Source organism: Cyprinodon tularosa, unplaced genomic scaffold (genome assembly GCF_016077235.1).
Source record: "Cyprinodon tularosa strain WSP-4 unplaced genomic scaffold, ASM1607723v1 ctg178, whole genome shotgun sequence".
Classification (NCBI taxonomy): domain Eukaryota; kingdom Metazoa; phylum Chordata; class Actinopteri; order Cyprinodontiformes; family Cyprinodontidae; genus Cyprinodon; species Cyprinodon tularosa.
Genome location: NW_024038597.1, coordinates 641,338 through 661,646, shown reverse-complemented (window position 1 = coordinate 661,646; position 20,309 = coordinate 641,338). Strand labels below are relative to the sequence as shown.

Here is a 20,309-nt window from a genome sequence, read left to right as displayed (position 1 = left end):
CTCATCCTGGATTCAAAGCTAGTCTTCTAGTGTCAGGATTTTCTGTGTTTGTCTCCCTTCCTCCACCAGGAGGCGCCTGGTTCTGGTCCGCCTCCTCACACACCTGCTGTGAGTTACCTCATTAATGGAGCTCTCTTAAGCTGCTGACTGCCACTACCTCGACGCCAGAGTGTTTGCCAGTTTTGGGAAGTCATCCTGCAATCTAGATTTTTTCGGACCTTCTCTCCCTGGAAGGATCACCTGAGCTTCAAGCTGAGTTGAGGATTTAAACTGGAGGCTTAAATCAACTTTTCCTCAAGAGATCGTTTGAGCTGCACACTGAGCAAGGGATTCATTTCCACTACGACCCGTTCAAGTACCGCAGGAAATCTGATTAGCAGTCAGCTTCTCCGTTCACCTACAGACAACCGCATTCTGGGTAAACCCTGTTCCGCCCTCCACCGAATCAGACAAACACTGGAACTACCGCACACAGACAGGAATCAAAGAGTTAACAACTTATCTGGAAACGTGAGTCAGCAATCTTTTTCTCCTCTTCAAGTTCGAGAATCAAATTTCCCACCGTGCTTGAACTAACCGCAGTGTCTTCTCCTCACCTTTCAGTTCCGGTTGAGCAGTGTTCAGAGCAACACTAGATTCTTCACAATCTCCTAAATAAACCTGTTAAAACTTTTTCCCTGGTCTCTCTGTTTTGTCTTCTGCATTTGGGTCTGATCTTTAGTTAAATCATGACATCTAGAGGGAAGCAAAAAGAGGAAGACTATGTCAGAGGAGCAGTCCTTCACTTTAACACCAGCCAACTCACCGAATGCAGACGGATCTCAGCAGTAATAGGTAAGACAGACGAACCAAATAGCCAGGTTGAAATCCACTTACATTTTTAACTGCAGCTCCCTCAAATGGGAATCCGAAAAAAAAAATAAAATAAATCGATATGTGAGAAAGATATAATAAACCAAAGAGGGCAAAACAAAACTTTAGGCCGGTGACCTGGAAGTCATCCCCAGTGAAAGCAGGGTCTGTAGAGGCAGGTGGAGGAGAACCCTGGGTCGGAGGCCAGAGACGTGGACGAGGTTCAAGTATTGGAAGAGGCTGGAGTCTAGGATTCATCTTGAGACTTTGGTGAAGTCTGGCAGCCTGGGCTCTGGCTAGAGGTCTGGCAATTTGACAGGCCGGACACTGGGGAGTGCTTTGGTTGTGCAGTGGTACGACCGAAGCGAACCCGACCCATGTACATGTATAGAGCCCTTAAGGCTGATTTATGCTCAGAAACCAGGTCGTTTGCGTGTGCATCGCAGCGAATGCAAATAAGCCCCCGCCCCTTCCGCAGACGCTCTACTGCACCTCTCCAAAATCGTAGGTGACTGCAGACAGTGCCGCAGTCGGAGGCCTCTGATTGGTAAAATCTACATCCGCTCTACACTATGCATATTTCCTGTTTGGTTCTTTAGCGGCTTGTTTTGTTTGTATGACCGCAATTGTGGAAAACGACTGATGAAGATGGAGCAGCTAGAAGAGCGAGGTGCGCGAGAACGCTGGGACCCTTTTTCCACCTGGATCTGCGCTCTTTTTGGCCCTCATGTCCCTCTGTTGTCGCACAAACTTGCCCCCGCTTCCTCAATGCCTCGGCCGTATCTAGACCCACAGCTAGTTCCTGATTGGCCCTCAGGCGTTGTGGCGTGGAATAAGATAGCGCAGACCGCGCTTCAGTATTGGGCATATGTGAGGGATTTGCACAAACCAGCCAGAAAACTACTGAAATTTTTCCAAAAAAGTCTTAATTTATTCCAAAAATGTGAAAAAAAAAATGATAAACTGGGCCCAAAAACAGAGGTCAACAAAACAGAATTCAAATCAGGCTTTAACATAAAGAACTCAAGCACAAACTGACCTAACAAACAGGACATGAGGGAAACTGAAATAGTGGCTGATCACAAGGGGGGTAACTGACTAACAAACTAATAAACAAATAAACTTAATTAAACAGATAATTACTGAGCAGACACTAAATACTTTTTAAGTTTAACTAATTAACAAAATTACCCTAACTAAGAATTTTTAAACAAATGATAACAAATTTCCCTTCCCATTACAAATGGTTTGACCCACTGATTAGCCTGCAACCATCAATTGAGGAAAGCTGGAGCTCGTTGCAGCCCTTCACCAGCAGATCCCAGGGAAACTGGCAACTCAAAGAAAAAAGAAATTAATCAATTGCATCTTGACAAAAAAACAACCTGACAGATAAAGTAAACTTAATGTGTGCACTGCAAAAAGTTAACTTAAAGTCAGGCTAATGAAAATATATGAAATGTGCAACCGATTTTGAAAATGAAAAATGTAAAAGTTACCACACAGCTTCAGAGTGTCACAGCAGGCTGTCACAGCATAAATCAAAAATATCTGCGACAAGCTCACTGTGACACACTGCTGCAGGGAGGATAACCAGGCTTTAAGTCCTCGATGCGGTTGACCTGGGTTCGAATCCGACCTGCGGTCCTTTGCCGCATGTCTCTCCCCCTCTCTCATGCCCCCTTTCATTCCAGCCTACTAAACAATGAGCCACTTGTGGTGTAAAAACTCAATAAAAAAATTAAAAAATTTGCCTGGGAATGAAGTCCAGAAAACTGATTAGCTCTGAGCTTAGGTCAGGAAACTTTATGGTCCTCTGGCCACCCATCGTTGAGGGCAGAGGCTGCAGCATTCTCCTGGTGCTCAGTTGTGGAAGCAGAAGCTGTAAGAGTAAAGAAGATGATGTTGATGGGTGGATCTAACTCAGACCAACACTTATAAAATAACATCTCTCTGAGCTTTTTAAAGTGGGGCTCACGTTCATGAAGTGGAACATGGGAAGGCTGGTGGCGCACGCTGACACTGGAGCGATCCTCATACCGGCAAGGAGGAGACATTCTGGCAAAGACAGACAGAGAGACAGGTAGTAATAGCGGAGAGGAATGGGGGTAATTAGGGGACAGGAAGTAGCCTCTGTTAACTCAGTGGAGCGGAACAGATAGTGGTAAACAGCCAGACCGTTAAAAAAAAACAAAATAGGCAGGATTGAAGACATCAGCAAACATGTTCGATTCACACCACTCTAAATATCTGAGGTTAGCAAACTATCGTAATAAGTTGAATAATCTGATGTGAATTTCATAGCTTCCTAATTTCAGTGGTGGAACGTAAACAAGTACATTTATTTGATTACTGTAAAGAAGTACTTTTTGTGAGTTCTTTGTGGTATCACAGTAGTAGCCTTTCAAAATGGTCCCACTTTCCTTGATGGATCCTTGGCTGTTCCCTTAAAATTCCTTTTTAAACATCAGTCTTTGTACTAAAATAATTCTTTCTGTCATGATTTTTGGACATTAAGATCTAAAGAGAAGCATCATCTCCTGGTCAGACCCTATAATTAAGTGAAAGGGTGGAGTATTTTGCTGTGAGTTGGGCCTCCATTCGGCTGCCGTTTGACAGGGAAGGGCCAGTTTTAAGGCTGCTACTGTTGATATAACCTTAAACCTCTATTCCACAATGACAATGTGAGGAGAATCAAGACTCTCCTTTCTTGTTTGTTTTTAAATAAGAAATAATAATAAAAACATCTGTCTTTATTTTCTATGCTTAAGTTTTTTTCCAGGTGGTGCAGTACGCATCAATACATCAGGTTGTTTCTTAAAGTTACAGCATCTTTAAAATTATACAGAAATGTGCTGATATTAGAACATTTTATTTGTATTTTTGAATACAAATTTGAAATGCAGGTACTTTTGAGTACTTGAGTATTTTCAAAAGTGAGTACCTCAATACTTTAACTTGAAGTAGATGTTTAACTGAGTAACTTTTACTTGTAGTTGAGTAAGAGTGACTATCAATAGTATCAATATTTTACTCAAGTGCAACTGTTGAATACTTTATGCACCACTGACTAAATTAAACAGCAATAAATACTTATCTATAACAGTGAAATCCAAAAGGTATTTTCATCAGCTTGTTTTCTTTATATCTTTAAACCCAAAGTTGTTGTTTTTTTCTCAGTTTGTTTACATTTTTTTTAGTATGCAGTCAAAGATGTTTCAAATGACACTATTAAAAGCCAACACTTTTTTATTATGGTATTCATGCACACAGTGACTGTATGTAAACTGATCAATCTATGTCGTCTACGTTAAGGTCTTGGTTCTGGTTGATGGTGTCAGACAACTTAACAGCTAAGGATCTAATAAATGTTGATGCTTCATTAATTTTTGTTGGAAAGAGTATTTAATGAAGAGCATCTTTCCAAAACATGGAAACAACTTAAACAGTTCTCTGGAAGACAAAATCATTTGAATATTCATGCATGAGTGACCTCAGCAAACACAAACAGCAGGAGAATGATCCTATTAAAAGAATTATTCTGCCTGATTTAATAAATTGATTTCAGTCTGAACGGTAAGAGCCTCTGAAAACGTTTAATTCACGCATATAAAAGTGCTGATTACACATTCAAGCCCATTCTAAAAGTACTTTATTTTTTATTCTGTAACTTCTTCCTCCTTTCATCTTCTGCTTTCACCTGGCTGAGTACAGCACAAAGGATGTACTGAAAAATATACTTTCTGAGAGCATAATGAGACAGAAAATGTAAAATCTTCATGTCATGGTTCTGGGTTTCACATGTGAAACAGGTATAATTTTCTGGATTCGCTGGACTATGATTAATCCCAATTTGTCCGTCAAGTGGACACAAAGACACAAAGACAGTAAATTGTTGCAGCCAGTCGTGTCTGGCAGCTGTAATAAGACTGATCACATCTATATCTTCAAGAAGGGAAAAATTTCACTCGTTAGAGATGAGGGCAGTAAGGTGAACTGATGAGGTCATCACTGATGTAACAGTGAACAAAGGAAAGGTTGAAGATGATACTTCTGCGATAGTATCAAGGTGTTACTTTATTGTATCTCTTATACTATATCCGTTGGTTGTGCTGCTCTTTTTACATCTCTTTGCAGGTGATGAAGCAGACTGAAAATGTTCAGTGTTTTCTCCATTTTTTCTTCATTTCCTGTTGTACAACATGCGTTAATTATAATAAAGCTATTTATATGCATAAATTAAAGTGGAACACTATGGCGATAGCCGTACTGCTCCACTTGTGAAAGCAAAATCTGTTGGACCCTTCTTTGGCATCAAGACAATTATTCTTATTGCCACATCGTCAGACAAGACAAATTAAAAAAAATTAAAAAAAGAAGATGTCTTGACTCAAACTAAGCATGCTTGTAGCGACAGTGGAGAGGAAAGACTCCCTTTTAACAAGAAGAAACCTCCAGCAGAACCAGGCTCAGTGTGAGCGGCCATCTGCTGAGGCCGACTGGGGTTCAAGGAGACAGAAGCAGACATAGAAAAAGAAGCATAGATACAAAAGGCAACTGTCAACCAGCTCCACAGGCGGCCCCGTCCAGGAAACACACAGCCAGGCAGACGAGCTCCGAGCCAGCTCCCATGTCAGGATGAAGAGAGCACATCCAGTTAGTCACAGTCAGAAACAGGACTACACTGAAAAAAAGGGCCAAGCTTTAACATCTTATAGCTGAAATGTGCAGTAAATAAAGCTACATTACCTTATCAGAGTAGTTAATAAACTCCAATATTTCTCAAAGCGTGTTTATGTTTATATTTTTGTCCTTTGAAATCATAAATGATGTATTTCTGCATGCTTTCTGCGACGGAGCCTAAACTAAATTTCCTTATCGTATGATAATAATGACAATAACGATTTTTGATTCCTGATGATTCCTCTGCTTCCTCTGGATTAATGTGCAGAACAAGTGCAAAAAAAAAAACACAGTAGACTGGCCTCCTTAGGATATCTCTGCATTATCATCAGTCTGTTAATGACTTTGTTTTTTTCTGCATCTCTTCAACTGTGTGAAGTATCATCTTTGTCTTTGTGGGATTTAAAAACTTTGAACAAAATTATCTGAATGAGTAAACAATTATGCATTTCAATCACAAATGTATTGTACTAAAACTGATTGAATTAGTTACACTCTTTTCAAGTGGAGTGTGTGTGTGTGATGTGTGTGTGTAATGTGTGGCCATGTCTTTAATACCTGGCGGGGACAATTTCCTAGGAATATGCTACATTTTGGGGACTCATAGGTACTTGTGGGGACCAACAACTGGTCCCCATAAGGAAAGTTTCTCTTCTTGGGGTGGGGGTTAGGTTTAGGACTAAGGTGTGAATTGAGTTTAGGTTAGGTTTAGGGATAGGTATGTGTCGGTAATGGTTTAGGGGGTTAGGGCAAGGGTCATGGTTAGGCCATATAAATTAGTGGGAAATGAATGGAAGTCAATGGAAGGTCCCCACAAGGATATTCTGACACAACGTGTGTGTGTGTGTGTGTGTGTGTGTGTGTGTGTGTGTGTGTGTGTGTGTGTGTGTGTGTGTGTGTGTGTGTGTGTGTGTGTGTGTGTGTAAACAGATGGAAACATAAGCAACACTTTTATAAACCTTTGAGAACTAAAAGCAAGTCAAGTATGAAGATTACATAAACAGAACAGAAAATCTAAACATGTTTCTATAGCGTGGACCCCCCCATGCAGAAATAAGTAACTGCTGAGGCTGAGGGCACTAAGATGGGATAAACAGGAAGCATAGACATATTGCATTCAGCAGAAAATGATGAACAACAGAAACGTGCCTTAAAGAGATGATGGCTCTAGTCTCAGACTTAGACATGAGGTGCATTTATTTTCAAATCAAAGATTTGGATCCGAGCATTCAGCCTGTGGCTTTACTTTCTGACCAATCGCTGTCTTAAACCATCAGGTTTAAAACGTAAAATGATGCAAATGGCCCATATAAGGCCACAGCCTGTTTATATTAGAGGCAGCTTAATATTAAAGGAATAGTACACCCAAAACATGATTAGCCTTCATTTTCTACTCACCCCCATGCTGAACAACACTCTGGAGTACTTTTTTGATATCTCAAATGCATCTGGAGATCTGGGAGGCTTCTTGCTGTCTGCTGACATTCAAATAATGGAGGTCTATGGCGCCCGAGGCAGAAAGGTCCATAAAAGTCCACAAAAAACGTGTCAATATTCCTCCATACTGCTCGTCCAATGTATTCCAAGTGTCCTGAGTGGGTAGCATCCAGAATTTACTCGAAACAAAGTCATTTAGAATGTTTTTAGAGCAGAAACAGTAGTGTATAGGATGGTTGGTTGTCCTGTTGGTTTACAATTTCTTAACCCACACGAAGAACAACAGTTAATCAGATAAATGGAGTTTATTTTAAGAGCCTGAAGTTCAGTAAAAGTTCAGTAAATGGGTCCTTGGAGGGAGGGTGCATGAAGTCATCTGCAGACTGTAGGCTTAAGGCTTTCCTTCACCCAGATAGGAGGGGGATGTGGGTTGTGGTCTTGGTTCCTTTGTGGGTGTCCAGGCTTCGACTGAGTGAGTTCAGGTGATGGTGGAGACTGTGGTGAAGGGCGGACAGGTTTACTCAGGCTTGAAAGAGGAAAAAAAAGCGATCGGACTGCCAGCTAGAGAATCCAGGAACTGCTTGTAATCAAAATGAGAGAGAATCCAGAAAACCAGAGCAAGGTCCTCACAAGGAGGATCCAGTGCATCACCAGGAAACACCTGAGAGTAGGTAGGCAATGACAGGCAATTAGTAGAAGTTTGTCTAAAGGAAAAGAACACGGAGGCCGTTTCTTAATTCACAAGAACGTGAGTATGGACTCGTGTCCTCGCCAAGTATGTTCTTGAGAAGAACACAGGAAATAATGGACTCGGAGAGAATGGGAGCACGCAGCATAAATCTGGGTCAATTGGAACAGAAGCGTACTGATGACATCGCCACATGCTCGGCTCGTCTGGAGCTGCATTTCTCCTGTTATTAATATACTCTGGATAATAATAAATTGTCACTTTTTTCATTTAGTGGAGGAATAATAATTAAAACAGTCAAATAAACACAAATCAAACGAACATTTTGCCAAATAAAACAAAAAACTCTTCATTAGAGTCAGCGATACTTCACACACGGCTATGCAGAGAGAGGGCTGCTGCAGACGGGCTGCGGTTAGCCCTGGCTGCCGTTAGCCTCGGAGCTCCACTGGTTGCCATGGTCCTTTTCCAATTCTGAATTTTTATTCAAAGTTACGCATTAAATCGGTAAATATGACAAGGAACGGGAAAGATGGACTCAGTATTCAAGGAGAGACAGTCAGTAGGAAAGTTCAAAACGTTTATTAAATGAAAGTAACAAAACTAAAGTGGAGCTGCTAGGATCTGTGGCACGCGGCGACTGCAGCTGGGGGGGCGGGGCACCGCCCAATCTCGGACACTCTGTTCAAAGGAGAAACACAGGTAAGTGACCACTATCATCTGACAGGAGATGATTATCTGAGTTGGTCACTTACCTGGTTTAATAGTCCAGTCCATCTCCCTGGAAAGAGGCACAATCCAGCCACTGTACTGTAGACTGACGCGGCGTGCGTCACACAGAGTGGGTTGCAATCCCATAGGACCCGAAGGAAGCCAATCCTGGACAGGGTTACAGATCAGGCAGGAACAGACAGGTGGCAGGATCCAGGCTTCCAGGTAATCCACTAGCTCCAAGGCAGGTTCAGAGTCTGACTGAGTCCAGAAGCGTGACTAGGCGGTCACTCACAGGAGCAGACAGGATCAGGTGCAAATGAGCAGGCTCAGTGGCAGAGGGTAGCAGAGACAGGACGTGGAACCAGAACATGATGCAGGACCTTTAAGCTGGTCTTCACCATGGAGCCAGGCTAACTGGGACAAAAACTGAACCTCCCCGCGTACAGATCCAAAAACCCAGAGGGCTCAGCAGGGAAGGAACAGCGGACGAGCAGGAGACGAGACAAACACAAAACCCTCCTTCCACTGGCTGCTAGGATCCAGGACATGAACCATATAAACAAACAGAACTGAACAGAAAACAACATCTAATGATCTGGCCCCGAATGCTCAGGCTGAACAGAATATAAACCAAAGCAAACAGGTGAGAGGAATAAATGATAATTGAGGCAGGGAGGGAAAAGGGCAGGTGAAAGAAATAACCAATTAAGGGAGAGCAAACAGGCAGATCAGGACAAGACACCAGGAAAACTACAGAACTTGAAATTGTGTTGGGATCCGGAGGTTTGCCCACTAGAGGGCGCCAAGGATCCCTTCCTGAGGGCTTGTGCTCACCTGCCACCACCTGTTGCCCATTTGCTCATCAGGAGACCAGTATATAAGGAGGCAGAGGACATCACTCCAGCGCCAGAGTGTTTCCCAGTTATGGTTAGCAAGCCTGAGCCAATCTGCCTGTCTGAATCTTTGACTCCCTGAAAACCTGAACCTGAACCTAATCTGTTTTGTCTTCTCTGCTTCCCAGGTTGAACCTATCTGAAACCAGAAACCCTGAAGGGATTCTTTGTTGGAAATCTGTCTGTCTGATCTCTGAAGAACCCTGGAGAATCAAACCTGTCAAGGACCTGCCTGCCCGCTCTCAGAAGAATCTGGAAGGGAAACTCAAACCTGAGATCTGCTAGCACTCAAAACAAGCTCTGCCTCCACCAAGCCCTCAGCCTGTCGACTGCCTCTGGACCCTCCTGGTTCCCCCTCTCTGCCGCTCTGCTCAAACTCCAGAACAGGTACAGACCTGCACCTTCACACCCTGCAAATTACCTGGACATCTGCTTACTCCTCTGTCCCCCTCTGCAGTGAACCCAGTCGTGACCAGTCTTGGATCTGTTACCCCCCCTGACCTGTTTATTGTACAAACTCTTTAATAAACCTTTGAACTTTTTCCCAGTCTCTTGAGTGTTCTGCGTTTGGGTTAGGAACCTGAAACCAAACATGACAAATTGGTTCCCTCCACTGAGCCAAAGCAGGAAAAGAACACACTCAGTGGATAAGAGCCAGGACATGATCAGGAAACACCAAGAGAAGACAAAAAACCCTCTAAAACAAGTGGCCTCAGAGAACGGGAATGTGAACTCTGGTAATCTCATCATCTTGCTAATATTTACTTCCAAATACTTATTTCCTCGGTTGTTAGCTTGCAATGTTTGGTATGGTTCTTTACATCGTCTTCTTGACTACAAAACAGTGTCTGCATATTTTTATGACGTGATTTGAGCAAGATATAGTCCCCAAAATCTCAATTCTGGTCCACTTCCTGTATGCAAATGACGCATAATGTCATAATTCTCTGCTGTTGGGCATTGGGTTTTGTAGCCAATGAAATAAGGTGTCAAACAAGCCTACGTGTGCGGGGGGTATTTAAAGGGGTACAGCATCACAGGCTTGTGTTAGAGAGAAACACCCAGTTCAAAACCCCATAGTTCTGGAACTGTTGTAGCTAGAGGTCTAAGATTTTCTGCATTTGTGGTTGACATGATGTAGAACAAATGTAAAACAATGAGACCTGCATTTTCTCAAGAATGTCTTTATTACTGCTGTTCAAAAAAGACCTATCATTTCCAAGAATAAAAAAAATAACTTTGAGTCATGTTTGAACTGATGCAGCTTGGTCTGTGTTCTACTCACCCAATTCTATTAAAATTTTATCTTATTTTATTCAGAAACTAGAGTTAGCTTTCAAATAAGGTATTGCACATGTAATTTGTAAGTTATTTGCTTTTCCATTTGGGTATGCAAAATAGGCTAGAATTTCCGGAAATGAGGTGGATATTAATTATATTATAGAAAGAGATATAATCAATCATTCTGATCCTTCATTGGTGATGATCTGCATAAAGGAGCAGCTTTGTTTATAGTGAACATGATGGGAAAGTTGCTGCATAAAATTGACATTATGGCCCAACTGACAATAAATGAAAAACATAAGAATAAAGCAGCATGAATCATTCATCATTAATCTGACTGAACACAATATTTATTGCTCTAGTTGTAGGGATTTGCTCATTTTGTTACCTGCTGATGAATTCCTACAAAACCATGCGATGAAGTGAGAGATTCCCTCTAAGGCAAACAGAAAATAAATGTAAAAACAATTCTATACCACGGAAAACAAATTGACAAAACATACATTTAATCATACAAATAGCTTGTATAAGAGCTCTTGATACAAATAATTACACAGTTGTCGTAATTATTACATTTAATTGCATATATTTGCCACTCTATACACTATTTAATAACATTATCACTTCAGGAACAAATTTCTCCTGAACTTTTGACAGCTGGCTTTTGGAAATACACAAATCCCTTTCAGTGTTTAAATTTAGGCTGCTGAAATATCATGCTTTCATCTGGATTAAAGCAATCAAGTCGGTTTTCTAACAGAGCAAGAGTCCTCATGTTGAGACGTCGCCTCCCTTAACTCCATTACTCAGTAGTCAAGTAGGACGGAGACAGAGACGTGGGGGTGGATGGGAGACAGCATAACCTTGAAGAGGCTTCATCACTCACTTCACAGAGTACTGCTTTAAAAACCTCTGGCTTGTTGTTTATGAATTATACTGCAGGACCAGACAATTTATCAGACAACCTCGCGAGTCAAACTAACAGAACACCGTTAATGTCTCCTTATAAACATCTTTAAGTCGGCCTTGGAGCGCTCCATCCTGAGAGAAGCAGCAAATATTATCCCATGTTTAATCTGTAGCAACTTGTTCATGTGGAAGTTAGAGAAATTGCAAAAGGGACCTTAATTATATGCAGGTTTTAATGTTAATTGAAGAATTCAAATAATGTTGAAGGTTTGATAATAAAAAAAACAGTGGTGACCTAGTCAGGGGCGGATTAAGGAAATTTGGGGCCCTAGGCAAAGACAGGCAGGGGGCCCTCTGAATTGAAAAGACAACACATAAAACACATAAAACAGACCCATTCTACAGATAGATTTTGTGACGGTTTTTACAAGGTTAATTATTTTAGTTTTAGTTTTTTTTTAACAGGGTATTTGTCACTTTTTAGCGGTGCCAGTCAGGTATCCCTTCTAACAAGTAGGATAAATATTTATATATTTTCAAACCAGTCACAGAAGGACCATACACTTTTGTGTGTAGACCAGTGGCGGCCGGCCCATAGGGGGCGCTGGGGCACCGCCCTCCCTGATAAGAAGAGAGAAACGTAAAATATATTTTTAGAAATTAACTCATAAATGTCAGTTTTACTCTCTAGACTGTGTACCTATAAGCAAAACAAATTATATAAACTACATTTCCCTATCTACTGTCATTAATTTGTGGATTTCCACAGACAGACTCCTACCGTCTCTGTTCTGGGGGCGCTGATCAGACTGACCCACATTTGCAGAGAATCTGTCAATCATGTACTATTGCTAGGTGAATTTAATGGCCAATCAGCGTCTCGGAACTTTATGGTATTGGGGCGCTGAAAATACTGCGCTTTAACAGGCTTCTGAACCCAAGCGCAGGTGCAGACAGTTAGACGGAAGATGGCGAATGTAACGACCGAGATGCAGCTTCCACCAAATTCGGTGAGATCCTTATTTATCTACCCGTTTGCCAGAAGAATATCCCTGTTGTAGGATATGAACATTTCATGTCATGGTTATTGTGACTGTGACGAATCCACCTCGTCGCTTAAAACAACCTCTCTAACTTTGCGCACCACACACACATTCCTGTTATACTGTGTTTGTGAGGACCAATACACTCGCGCTGAGCCCAGTAGCTCCATGAACTTAAAACACACAAGCTGTTCCTGGTTACCTGCTGGCGTATTGAGGGTGCACACTTAATATTTCAGTGGGGTTAGCCGTGTGTGTGTGTGTGTGTGTGTGTGTGTGTGTGTGTGTGTGTGTGTGTGTGTGTGTGTGTGTGTGTGTGTGTGTGTGTGTGTGTGTGTGTGTGTGTGTGTGTGTGTGTGTGTGTGTGTGTGTGTGTGTGTGCGTGTGGGTGTGTGGGGGGTGTGGGTGTGTACTTGTTTATGCTACGGGGACTTGTCATCTTCAGTCTGGCTGCGTCTTTGCTGGGTTCAAACCCAGTTTGGTGTAATTGAATAAGTCAATGAATCTGTGTAAAAGAATTAAGTTGTAAAAATTATTTGTTTTGTTTTACATCAATTGTTTGTGGAGGTAATATATGGACAAAACTGATTAATGAGAAGAAATCAGAAATAAGAGAGCCTTATGTGAGGGGCTTAAACTATTTAATGAGGGCTGTGGGAAGAAAAGCGGCAATTTTTGTTTTCTGTTTCTTTGTTACATTGCTGGTAACTGGAGGGAGGCTGAGGCCCAGAGTATCTTGTACATGTTTAGTTTCTTTTGCACCCTGTTTTGAGTTTTTGAGCTCAATAAATCACCAACACCGGTAACCCGACTGAGACTGGATTCTTGGAGGCCAAAGAACCCCGTCACAGTGACCCAAATCATCACTGTTACTGTTATTATATAGTAAATTAAATCATTACTGTTAAATTGTATGTATTGTCCAATTGTTTATTTGAATTCTTATTCCGGATTAGTTGGAGACATACACTAGGCTATATCAGCCCCACCAAAAATATTTTTCACCAGCCGCCACTGGTGTAGACCCTTACAAATAAAGAATGAAAACTCTTCACAAATAGACAACAAAAAATTAGGCTTAACAGTCCTTGTATTTCAAAAAGAAAATCACACAATTCTTCTCCAAAAAATAAATGTCCATTATAATCCAAGTTAGAATGGCTCCAATATAAATTGCCCCACAGCAAGAGCTGTGAATAAACAAGAGAGAAAAAACATAAGAGCCTTTACACAACAAAAGTCCTACAATTGCATAAAAAGCACAACAAACAAACATACATAGAATGGACTTACAGGTCAGATGAGAAACAAATCTTGCTTAGAGGCAGGAACTGGATCAAGTTTTCTGTTGTTGGTTTCACTAGATGAATATATTTAAAAATTATTTTATTTTTTGTAAAGGGGCAAAATGATTAATTTGATTTTATATTTTCAGTAAGTGTAGCACTTACGGAGGATCTTTAACTGTAACGTCACCGGCTTCCGGGTAATTGTGATGACACGTCGGCACGGCAGGAGCACAGAAAGGAGTTGTTTGTTTTTCTCTTTTTTTGTTAATGATCGGTGGGATCCAGAACAGAGGCAAAATACTGAAAGCACGAGGGATTAAACGGCCTCGGACTGACTTTGTTACTGGTCGACAGAACGGAATATGCAGAAGTAATAGCAGCAGCTGTTTCTGTTACGCTGTCTGCTGAGACACTGACATTTTCAAACTGGAGCTAGGAGTCAGATTGAACAGCGGACCAATCAGGTAAGTGCATGTGTTCAATGGGCGTAAAGAAGGCGTGTCTTGAGCTGTGAAGAAGCAGGAGGATTTATGAATAACGGTGCAGCCAGCTCTGTGCAACAAGCAGGTTGTCACAATTTGGATTTTTGCCTTAGTTGGCCAATTAAATCAGTCGGAACTTATCTCAGCTTCACTTATCTCTGCAACCTCAACACCCATTGTTGACAAATGAAAGATTTTTTCCAAGCACTAAGCTCACTTAGCTGATTGCTCCTTCCTGTGTTTCCAAAAAGGCCAAAGTAAATAACCCAGTCCTTCTTTTCACTGTAGACAAGCCATGATCTGCTTATCTGTTCTCCATTTTTCATTTGGATGAAATAATAGCTGCATGAATCATGACAGCAGACAAGATAGAGGAGAGCAGGAGGCGGGGTTACCAATCTACTCGCTCTGGAGAGCAGAGTTCGCTGCTTTTAGATGTTGTCTCTAAAGTCTCCAGTAGCAGAAAAAAGTTGCTAGATTTGGCGCTTGGCGCTTTTTTGACATAAAAGAAATAGAGAGGCCTGAAAAGTCACTAAATATAGCAACAGAAGCGCTAAGATTGCAACACTGCTCTTCTCATGGTTTGTTTTCAAATGTTTTGCTGCTATAGCAACATATTTGCAGTTTAATATTACAAGCATTCTGACATTTTAGCAAAAGGATTTTTATCAAAAACTTAATTAATGTGCATAAATATAGAATAGTTGTATTAAAAGTACATTTAAACCCCCCCGGGTCCTAGTGCAGGGATTTGTTCTCCACCAGAGGTGACTACAAGCCATGAATCAGCATTAAATGCGGTATTAAAGCTTTTATTTTACCTTTAATATTAACTTTAAATTCCTCAGAATTCATTTTTGAATCAGGAAGAATTTTTCTGTTTGTTTTTTTCTCATGAAAACAGAAAAGAAGGAATTTGTAAAACATGGTTATAACTTGACCATGTGGCACCAGATGGGTTCCTGAACAGGCATGTGGACGTCCAACTTCCCCACCACCGCAGCACGGCTTTGCATTTGCCTTTAAATCAGTTCTAGATTGATGCGTGAAGTATTGATAATAGAAAATGAAGGTTAAACTCTATGTGCTTTCTTCAGATTTAATAAAGGGCTTTAAGTTAAAGGGATTTAAAAGGCAGTCATGCAAAAGCCTTCTGGCCGACTGTCAGATAATGAAGTGTTTACACTGCTTGGAGGACATTAACAGGGATAAAGCCAAGCAGCCAACATGTGCAGAGGAACTGGCAGAGTGAAAAAAGGAGGAGCGAGCCAAGAGTCATTTTTTTCTGCTGCTGCTGCTTTCCCTTCTGTTTTCTTTTCTTTGCTGTTTTTCTATCTCACATTCTTTTATCTGTTGGAATAAGTGGCTGCTCTGGTGCTCTGCATGTTTTTATTTTACTCTAAGAGTCTCCATCGTTTCAGACTTCAAAGAACATCTGTTGCTATGGAGCAAGTCAAACCTTCTCTGATGCTATGATCTATCTATCTATCTATCTATCTATCTATCTATCTATCATCTATCTATCTATCTATCTATCTATCTATCTATCATCTATCTATCTATCTATCTATCTATCATCTATCTATCTATCTATCTATCTATCTATCATCTATCTATCTATCTATCTATCTATCTATCTATCATCTATCTATCTATCTATCTATCTATCTATCTATCTATCTATCTATCTATCTATCTATCTATCATCTATCTATCTATCTATCTATCTATCTATCTATCTATCTATCTATCTATCTATCTATCTATCTATCTATCTATCTGGCTGTGTGTACTGGTAACCAGTTTTTACCTTTAGAATAGTTTTTTATGTTTTCAGATTAAATATTTTTAACTGATCATGTAGAAGAGACATTTTCCAGACTCTGGTACTAAATGAAATTTTACATCAGTTTTAAATGATAAATTGATGCATTAAACTGAAAAAGCTCCAAACCAGCCGGCCACATGGGAAAAACACAGAGCTTATTCACATGGCTTAATTTATTGAATAGTTGAGTTCATTTATATTTTTAATTCATTTATGAATTAAATATTTGATTAATCTATCAAATAAATAAATGTAATTTACTCAATTTGCTTTTGGGATTAATCAAATATTTTCATTTGAATTTAAAACTGTAAAAGTCAAATATCATGAGTTTAGATGATTCCTTGTTTGTTTTTTTTCATCCCGTTTAACTTAAAGCCAATCCTCTACTAAAGACCGATCATTAGCTGAACACTCTCTGTTTATCTCCTGGCCATACTGATGGCTTATTACCTCCGTGCATTTCAGGATATTCTATTCAACAAAGAAAAAAAAATATTTTTTAAAACAAAGCTTTAAAAGTCTAACCAAAACGTCAAATTGACTTAAATGAAAAAAACATAAAAATGATGTAGCCATAAAAAGATTCACGACATGGAATTCCCCTAATTTCATCCATAATTATAATTCAGCATTAACTTAATTCATTAAGGTTAAAAAAAAAAACTTTTCTTTAAAGCTGGGCATACACTAAAACCAGAGGGGATCGTTCATTTCAGGAGGAATGGAAGGCTTTGCCTCCTTCTTTACGCTGTATGAGTTCTGTTGAATCTTTTTAAAAGCAACTGAAGATGCTGCCATTCAAGCAGGCTTTTAATTAAACGTGTGGATTTCATGGCTTTGTTTGTATGTTTCCATTTGTTTTTAAAATGTTGATATATATTGTATCCTACATAGTTTTATTGTATCACATATTTACTGTGAAGCACTCTGTGATATTTATCTGTGAAAAGTGGTATACAAATAAATTTTACTTACTTACACTGTGCAATATTTTCAATCGTTGCACGCAGCTACAGCTCAAACTGTACTATGAAACCGCAGGGTTTAAAAGTTCACAGGTCACCATGTTTGTTCTCACTCTGTGACGCTCTGATGCGATCTACCTGCTCACACTGTATGTCTAAAAACCACGTCGGACTCAGCGCTGAGAGATGGAGCTGGTTGGACTCGTCAATCTGGAATAAGAAGTCCCTTGTTTGCACATGCGCAGTGCTCAGGGTTCTGGTAAATCGACTCATAGCTCTGCTTCAACAGCAGGATTTACCCACCAACACCTCACGACGGCTGACTGACTTTCAAACATGTTTGATTTTCTCCCGACCTTACGATTCCTGATCGGATGGTGGTCGTTAGAGGCTGATCAACCTTCAGCAGCGCACAATCAGACTGACACTCGGTCCAATCAAAAAAAATTCTTGTACGATTGGAGAATTTGCCCAAAAAGGGAAAAAAATATTACAGTGTATGCCTGGCTGAACGCTTAAAAGGCCCGTGGCAGACAGAGGAAGTCCAGGTCCGGACCATAAACAGAGGTTGATAAGAACCCAGTGAGGGCGGGGTCAGCATAGAAAAACAGGAAGGCAGGTGGTGCACAAAAGCACTGGAATAAAGACACCCTGAAAGCAGGGAGAGCACAGATCACTGGGAAGAGACTCACACATGCAACAAGACTATCCTGCACAGGCCGACAGAGAGAGGAAGCTGTTAATGGGCAAAGCTGGAGTAGAACAAGGCAGAAAGCCCAAAGGACATTGATCAAATTTATTTCTAGAAAAGAAAATCGTATAGCATGATATAACTTATGTCGTCCCAAACAGTGACCTGACTTGGATATAGAATGTCAGCTTTAGTTTTGAAAAGGAGCAATGTGTGTTTCTCAGTTTAAAATCCTTTTCTGTCTTATTTCATTGAATCTTTTTTTTTTTTATTGCACAAAATCACACAATGTAATCTCTAGTCAACTCAGTCTGACCATCCAGACAGATTGGCTACAGGTCTCCCATCTAAGGAAACCCAACTGATTGCAATGAGTGACTGACTTTTAAAATTCAATCCTCCTAGATGAGCATGTAGAGACAACGCATCTTTTACTCTCCTGCTAAAAATACTTTTACTTTTTTTCTTCTTGTTGCTAATCCCTTGTTTGTTCAAAGTCATTTTGCATTCTTCCAATTCAGCAAAGATTAACCAAAAAATACATAATATATACTGAAGAGTCATGATAGGGAGACCAGGAGGGTCACCGGGGAAGGAGGCCACTGAAAGTGCAACGGGTGAAGAAACAAGTGAAGAGAAGTTATCAAGAAAAGTGAAGAAAGCACAGAGTCAGGGAATCCAGCCCATCCAACCAGATCACTCTGTATAAATGTATACTCGGTATAAATTCCACTGCAGAGATGTTTGTTTTCAAATGTTTTGCTGCCTAGCAGGAAAATCAATTCAATTCAGTTCAGTTTATTAATACGGCGCCAATTCAAACCACATGTCATCTCAGGTCACTTTCCAGTTCACCAGATCATCCAGGCAAATTGATTCAGTTTTCTATCTAAGGAAAACCAGCTGATTACATCGACTCATTGACTCTTCAGCAATCCCTCACACTAAGCATGCTTGTAGCGACAGTCGAGAGGAAAAACTCCCTTTAAACAGAAGGAAACCTCCAGCAAAATCATCACCTTATTGCTGTCATAAACGGGACAGATGGACCCAGTATTTAAGGTGAGACAGCCAGTAGGAATGTTCAAAAATATTTATTTAAATAAAGAAAACTGAAACAAAACTGTGGGGCTAAAGACCACAGCAGCTGAAGGGGAGCGGGGCGCAACCCATCTCTGACTCTCTGGAGGGAGAAACACAAGTAAGTGACCACGATCATCTGACAGGAGATGATAACATGAGTGAGTCACTTACCTGGTTTCACAGTTCAGTCCATCTCCTTGGAAAGGGGTGCGATCCAGCCGATGGGCTGCCAACAAGATGTGGCGTGCGTTGCCCAGAGTGTTCCAGACGGTGCAGCCCCGGAGAACATGCAGGAGGCCGGTCCAGGTCAGGGGAAAACAGAAAAGTCCAGGAATCCAGGACCCAACAACTGATCAGCAGTTCCGACCCAAACAGGAACAGAAGGAAACAGGTTTCCAGGAATCCACAGATCATTACGGCTGGTTAAGAGACCAGAAGCGTGCCCAGACAGATACACACTGATACAAACAGGCAGGCTCAGTGGTTGAGGGAAACAGAGACAAGACGTTGTACCAGCATTTCAGCAGGACTTTAAACTGTTCTACTCCTTGTAGCCAGGCTTATTGGAATAAAACTGATCCCCTCCGATTTCCAAGCCAAAACCCTGAGGGCTCTGCAGAGAAGAACCGGGACACGATCAGGAGACAAGACAGACACAAAAACCCTCCCAATCCGCTGGCAGCAAAGAACCAGGACACGAACTTTGGAACCAAACTGAGACTATCCATACGTTGAAAGCTGCATGTCCTGCTACTTTTAAATCTGCTGTATTTCATGTCTGCCTTTTTGGCCCACTAATCTGAATCAAAGCTAAGTTAGCCGGCTAGCAGGAGACAACTGAGCTAAACAGATCATACTAGAGTCAGCTGTGTTTAAACAGGACGCATCTAAAGCCTCCTTCCCACTGAAATTAGCACGTTAACATGGGTTTTTCAAACATGGCTTGACCTGCTAACAATCCGCTTTTGGCTCTCTTCCCACTGGCAAAAAAAGGAAGCTATAACCCCCGCTGGAAAGCTGCGTTGCCTCTGTTGTCTACCTTTGTGTCTGGTGACACCACCACGCTGGGTTAGCGTTGATGATGTTACAGATGCAAAAGAAATCAGGGAGGTAAACAATTAAGAGAGCAACGTGTAACGAAGCCAAGGCGCAGTCAGTATTCTTTATCGGTTTGCTCTATTATCTGTTTGAATCCCTGCCACCAGAGCTGCTCCGTGTTTATTGAATGTAAACAGAGTAGTTTCGGCTTGTTAGTTCAAAAGCAACTGGTGCGATGTGTTGACGTCCGTACATTGTGCCCTACAGAATCACCTAAATTAACAGGTTTACCCGGGTTTGGTGTTCCCACAGCATGCTGATCGGAACTGAGCTGCTTGAAGGCGACTTCAACCCAAGCCGCTTGTCGAGTTGCTTGAAACGGGTCGACACAAGTTAGCAGAGATGGGAAGTAACAAAGTACAAATAC

General features: G+C 41.0%; 1 long non-coding RNA gene across 1 annotated transcript; it reads right to left on the bottom strand.

The window, feature by feature from the left end:
• Positions 1-13,616: 13,616 nt before the first annotated feature.
• On the bottom strand, positions 13,617-14,521 carry LOC119781511. Its single transcript, XR_005280578.1, has 3 exons — positions 13,955-14,521; positions 13,797-13,863; positions 13,617-13,693 (listed from the first exon to the last, which is right to left on the bottom strand). It is a non-coding gene; the product is annotated as an uncharacterized LOC119781511 (long non-coding RNA).
• Between the last annotated feature and the right edge of the window lie 5,788 nt (positions 14,522-20,309).